Genomic DNA, 6,754 nt, shown 5'->3' with positions numbered 1-6,754 from the left:
ACTGGACTGCATTTGCTCTGATTGGTGGAGAGCATACTACAGTATGTGTACTGTGTAATAAGGTTGAATATTTTCCCGGAATTTTACAAATGTTCCATCCCAAGAAAAAATCACTTTTCTCCCCGGTATTTCCCGCCAAAACCGGAAGTGTCATTCTAAAGCATATAAATACACCTTGATTGAAAATTCAAACCTGAGCCTGATGAAAAATACACAATGGAAACTTTATGAGTCCAAGCCCAAATTATTGTGCCATTATTCAATATGGTGACTCCATGCTTAAATAAAGGTAAAATAAAATATATAGCTAGGCTTCCGCACATTATATAGTTGAAGTTGTTTACAGGCAGATTATTTCACTTACAATTCACTGCATCACAATTCTAGTGGGTCAGAAGTTTACATACACTAAGTTGACTGTGCCTTTAAACAGCTTGGAAAATTCCAGAAAATGATGTCATGGCGTTAAAAGCTTCTGTTGGGCTAATTGACATCATTTGAGTAAATTGGAGGTGTACCTGTGGATGTACTTCAAGGCCTACCTTCAAACTCAGTGCCTCTTTGCTTGACATCATGGAAAAATCAAAAGAAATCAATCAAGACCTTCACAAGTCTGGTTCATCCTTGGGAGCAATTTCCAAACGGCTGAAGGTACCACATTCATCTGTACAAACAATAGTATGCAAGTATAAACACCATGGGACCACGCAGCCATCATAACGCTCAGGAAGGAGATGCATTCTGTCTCCTAGAGATGAACGTATTTTGGTGCGAAAAGTGCAAATCAATCTCAGAACAACAGCAAAGGACCTCGTGAAGATGCTGGAGGAAACAGGAACAAAAATAACTATAACCACAGTAAAACGAGTCCTAAATCGACATAACCTGAAAGGCCGCTCAGCAAGGAAGAAGCCACTGCTCCAAAACCGCCATAAAAAAGCCAGACTACGGTTTGCAACTGCACATGGGGACAAAGATCATACTTTTTGGAGAAATGTCCTCTGGTCTGATGAAGCAAAAACTGTTTGGCCAGAATGACCGTTGTTATGTTTGGAGGAAAAAGGGGGAAGCTTGCAAGCCGAAGAACCAACCGTGAAGCACGGGGCTGGCAGCATCATGTTGTGGGGGTGCTTCGCTACAGGAGGGACTGGTGCACTTCACAAAATGGATGGCATCACGAGGAAGGACAATTATGTGGATATATTTTGAAGCAACATCTCAAGACATCAGTCAGGAAGTTGAAGCTTGGACACAAATGGGTCTTCCAAATGGACAATGACCCTAAGCATACTTCCAAAGTTGTGGCAAAATGGCTTAAGGACAACAAAGTCAAGGTATTGGAGTGGCCATCACAAAGCCCTGACCTCAATCCTATATAACATTTCTGGGCAGAACTGAAAAAGCATGTGTGAGCAAGGAGGCCTACAAACCTGACTCAGTTATACCAACTCTGTCAGGGGGAAAGGGCCAAAATTCACCCAACTTATTGTGAGAATCTTGTGGAAGGCTACCTGAAACCTTTGACCCAAGTTAAACAATTTAAAGGCAATGCTCCCAAATACTAATTGAGTGTATGTAAACTGACCCACTGAGAATGTAAACTTCTGACCCACTGGGAATGTAATGAAATAAATAAAAGCTGAAATAAATCACTCCACTTTTATTCTAACATTTCACATTCTTAAAATAAAGTGGTGATCCTAACTGGCCTAAAACAGGGAACTTTTCCTAGGATTAAATATCAGGAATTGTGAAAAACTGAGTTTAAATGTATTTGGCTAAGGTGGATGTAAAATTCCGACTTCAACTGTATATACAAACATATTATATATATATACACACACACACACATCAATCTTGAACAGGATTATCTATTGTGGACTCAATTTGAATGGAATTAATGGAGAACGACAGTGTTCAAATGTGCACTGATTTATAGCAATGGTATCCTAGTAATATACTGTTTAAAACTCTGCAGCTGCAAATAAAATAAAAATATATCTTTACTATGAAAAAGTAAGGTGACCCCTGAAAGCCAGGTGGAGATGTGTAAATTAGATGTGCATTCAGTTGTTATATTATCATACTGTAGTATAGGCAATGCATTATACAGCAAATGCACTGTAGGCCCAACTGTCACAAGAAAAAAAAAGTTCCCATAAGATGATAGATGGACTGCGCTCCATAGCCTACTGAGATGCGGTCTCTGTCCCCACCCTCAGTGTTGATTGATTCATCATGCAGATAGCAGAGAAGACAGATTTAGACATCTCATATCATTTAACAGTTCCATTTCACATTATGCTGTTCATATAATTTAAAAATGAATAATTTAACAGTTTCTCACAGATTTATCCCGGGAAAAGGCAGTGGGTTTTGGCAGGAAACCCCCTATTCTTCCACAGACAAGAAACTCCAGTCAAGACTCAATAATTACAGAGGTGGCTGTTGAAGGAATTCAATTCCTCTGTTTTAATTCCCAATTAAAATTAAACACTGTCAATTCATAAGAATTTGTAAGACCCTTATTTTATAGGAATGGACAGAGCCCGGTCTTAAAGTCAAATAGCAGCCTTTATTCAAGAGAGTACTGCCACAATACAGGTTACCACAGGTTATAAACTGAAAATGACGTCATTAGTTCTAACACTACCCCGTGCCATCTCCGTTCCAGTACAAAGGCCGTCTCAAGCCTTCCCACATCCGACTCCCTACCAATTTAATATAATTTACGAGTCAAGGTTTTCTTGTGTAGATAACCATTCTAGCCAGTCTGATTCATTTGTACCAAGGAACAGACCGTCATTGTTACTAAACTCTTGACCACATTCACACACATTTTCAGTACTGGGATCAGATAAGAAAATTCATACATATACAGTAACATTTAGTATTCTGATTAGTACATATACAGTAACATAATAGTATTCTGATTAGTACATCCTGATTGAAATGTATATATATTATATCATTATAGATTAAAAAAAATCCCTTAACAGTGGCATCACCAAAATAGTTGAATAATATATATATAGGAGTTAAAAGCAGACAAGTTGGGACACACTACACTGCAGATTATTATATATGTACAGTCATACTACAGAAAAAGACAGACATGGAGAAGAGGTGATCCTTTACTATTGCAGATTGTTGCTTCCCTCTTCTACATTTGAGTAATTCAGCAGGCGTTCTTATCCAGAGACTTAAAAGAGCAATTAGGGTTAAGTGCCTTGCTCAAGGGTACATCCAACATATTTTTCACCTAGTCTGCTCTGGGATTCAAACCAGCAACCTTTCAGTTATTGGCCCAAAGCTCTTAACCACTAGGCTACATGCCACCCTTCTCTTGGTCCATTTCTGTTACTAGTACCAAAAACTGCAAAAAGAGAAGGTGTGAATCTGCCATGTTGCTGGGGCATAGAGTTACCAGTCAGAACTCATCCAAACCTGTGATATTATTAGGTCTCATACAGCAGTCTTTGATAGAAGGGAGATAATCCAAGTAACCATGGCAACACAGAAAGAGAGACAGCTTGTGGGTTTACGAAACTCCAGTCAACAGCCTGACTGATAGATGGCTGTGATGTCATAATGAGAGTCTTGAGTGATGTCACAAGTTGTCTTTTGAGTTTAGGAGAGTAAAAAAAAAAATGTTCAGGTGCCTGTCCTTCTCCTTCCAGAACCACGGGGGGGGGGGGCGATGATGAAGCTGCTGGCTCAGTCCAGACCCACAATATCATGCTGTTTGTAGGACTGTGAAACCAGGCTCCCTGTAGGAAAGACACCAAGAATATCACATAGAATACATAGAAGAGATCTCACAATGAACATACTCCTTATCTACTGAGGAGAAACACTCGGGACCTGTCCTTGGCTTGAACACTAAATATTGTCTGTCTTACCTTCGTGCCAGGTACAGAAATTATAGTCTATCAATTTCATTCTTTTCCCAGAACAGACAGTACGGTCAACATGAAATAAACACAGAATTCAAAGCGGAGGCATTTCAGGTGTATAATCTCTTACCATAACAATTTTTCAATAATGCAATTTGAAAAAAAGATGCTTTTGGAGGTGCATTGAAAAATAAAACGTGATTCAAAAGAAGAAATTCCCTCACTGCTCGCTTGCAACGTTTCACAAAGTTATTTTCATAGCAAACATTTGTAAATTTCTCCTTTTGACCCAATAACATTGCATAGGTCCCAAGGGACCATGAGTTGTTTTTAACCAACAAAAAACTGAGAAGACTTTGAACACAGCTTATGACAGCTCAGTTTTGCTCAACTCTCAGTGTCTTGCATTGTGGTCCAGCAGGATAACTTGACAGTTGTTTTTAAAAAAGCACAGCAAACATCACAGATCTTAGAGCAGAATTGATTTCACAAATATACAAAACACCCAAACACATCCAACATAGACACAAACCTGGATATACCCATCCACCACAGACACACAAGCCCAGGGAAGAGCAAGGCCGGTGCGGAGTGGAGCAGGAAGGGCAAGCAGGAAGTAGACAAACCAGCCGCAGGTCAGGTCAGTATAAAGCCATCTAGCCCCCAGGTCAGTCGGCTGGCCGGTGACCATATTGGAAACCAAACCAACAACCAGAAAGCCAGAATCACAACTAACCCAAACCCTCACAGTGGGGAGAATCTCTTGATTTTGTTCGGATTAGTCCCACCACATTTCAAATCTGTCCCAGAATCAGTTCCTAATCAGCAGAGTTAAGGAGGGTGGGTTGTAGGGTGGGGGGGTTGGGGGCCTGGGGATAGTGGGCGGTTTGGGCTCAGTTAAAGGGTCAGTGTGTGTTTGTAGGGTGGGCCTAGTCGGGCCGCGGGAGCAGATGGCTGGTGAATCATTGTAGCTAGCAGGATCAGCATAGCTCCCCATTGTGGCGTCATATCATATCACATCCTTACCTGCAGCAGTAATGCCCCCTTCCACTCTGCCCTTCATCCCTCCTCCTCCCACTTCATCAGGGTAGACCCTGTCCCCCCTGTAGGGTTTGGGCCTGAAGGGGAAGTCTCTCTCTTTACCTTTGGAGCCTTTCGGCCGCCCTGCCGTCTTCTTCTTGGACTTGCTGTCTCCCTTCATCCCCAGTAAGGGGTGCACATCTGGGATAGGGGGAGAATACACAAGTCAAATAGGTATCCAATCAATGGTTAAAAATAGTTGTGTGTGTGTGTTCTTCTGACTCTCACCATCACTGGGCACCCCTTGTAGCTCGATGATGGTGGTGGTACGGCCTTTTTGGGCGGGGCTCCTTCTGAGGATGGCTGGTGCTGCTTCTTGTCCCCGCCCCGTGTGGGAAGAACCATCTTCTGCGGTGGCGGTCTGGATGGCTGCATCCGGAGGGGGACCAATGGATTCTCCTCAGGGTCCTCTACCTCTGGAGCGATGGGCAGGTAGAACAAGGCCTTGAAGTCTTCTAGCTCCTCATCACTAACACAGTATTGTGTTGCAATTACATTTCTATTCAATTGCCTTGCCTATTTAAAGCTATAAAAGTATCACCACCACAACACCTGTCTACCTTAATCATCATCACACACACTCACCTGCTGCAAAAAGCCACAATGGGGTCAAGAGGTCAACATCCACCTCCTCATCCTCCGCTGCATCCGCACCTGGGGCACACACACACAAATAAGTCCCTGACAAGCAGCAATGTCTCTCCATTTATGCACACGTTTGTGTGTGTGTGTGTACCTGTATGTTCAGGTTCACTTTAATCCTCATCTTTCATATCAAACTCAGACTCTCTACTCGTACTCCACGTTCTCATCCAGCTCCTTAAAGTCTGGGGCGAACGCACTCCAGTTTTCCTGAACACAAAATCCCAGGATGGAATGAATTAACCAACCCATTCTATAAGATCCACAACATCCATCCTCATCAGTAGACAGTTTTGGTTTATGATTCTGGAATCTTGTAAACTCCTGAATGATTCCTCTTTCAACAGTGCTTCGTGAGCGATTCCACGCCAGTTTAGCCCCAAAATATTTTTGGTACTCCAGACTGTTCTGGCAATTCTCAACTCTTCATTGGGAGGAAGGATGTTTAAAAGGTAGACTCAGCAATATGATGTAGATGCAGAAAGTAAACAGCATAATGGGTCAATTTCCGCAAAAACTATGAGCGTTGAAGCACAGGGTTCAACTTCTCTGCTGTCTTGGCGCACTGGCTACCACACTGTAAACAGCGTGACGTGAACCCGTGTACATGTGCAGACATTGTGTGTGACTGTGTTAGAGCGAAGTATTCATCTCACTCATCTCAATATCTGCGGTGCTGCTCGAGGTAACGTCATTTCTCTGAGTCTACCTTTAACATGGTTTTTACATTTGTATCACAAACCATTTTCTTTTATTAGACAGAGAGTAGAATTTGCCATCCATCGAGTTCGACACAACCATTACTTCCATGGTAATCGACCCAGTGTTCTACTGGCTAACAAGCTTTGCAGTAATGATTCTATATGTCAACTCCCTTAGCCATAGTAATAACAGGCAATACCTGCTCTGCTCCATTCAGAATCACTAGAAGTAGTAAGCAAGGTGAACCCCTCTCACCTCTGCTATTTGTTTCTCTTCTTCAATGGAGCCCCGAGCCCAGGCAGTTTGAAAATCGAAAGAAATGACCCCAATATCTCTCAAGCCTACGAATTACGTCATCTCATTATACGCAGACGATATCTTACATTATTTAGATAAAGTATCTCAATCTCTCCCAAACACTTTGAAGATTATGA

General features: G+C 42.0%; 1 pseudogene; it reads right to left on the bottom strand.

Moving 5' to 3' along the window:
• Positions 1-3,717: 3,717 nt before the first annotated feature.
• LOC135541510 (retinoblastoma-binding protein 5-like) lies at positions 3,718-6,428 on the bottom strand (annotated as a pseudogene).
• Between the last annotated feature and the right edge of the window lie 326 nt (positions 6,429-6,754).

The sequence above is a fragment of the Oncorhynchus masou genome, chromosome 6 (assembly GCF_036934945.1).
Source record: "Oncorhynchus masou masou isolate Uvic2021 chromosome 6, UVic_Omas_1.1, whole genome shotgun sequence".
Classification (NCBI taxonomy): Eukaryota; Metazoa; Chordata; class Actinopteri; order Salmoniformes; family Salmonidae; genus Oncorhynchus; species Oncorhynchus masou.
The sequence above is the reverse complement of the archived record's forward strand: the minus strand, read 5'-3'. Positions and strand labels throughout refer to the sequence as shown.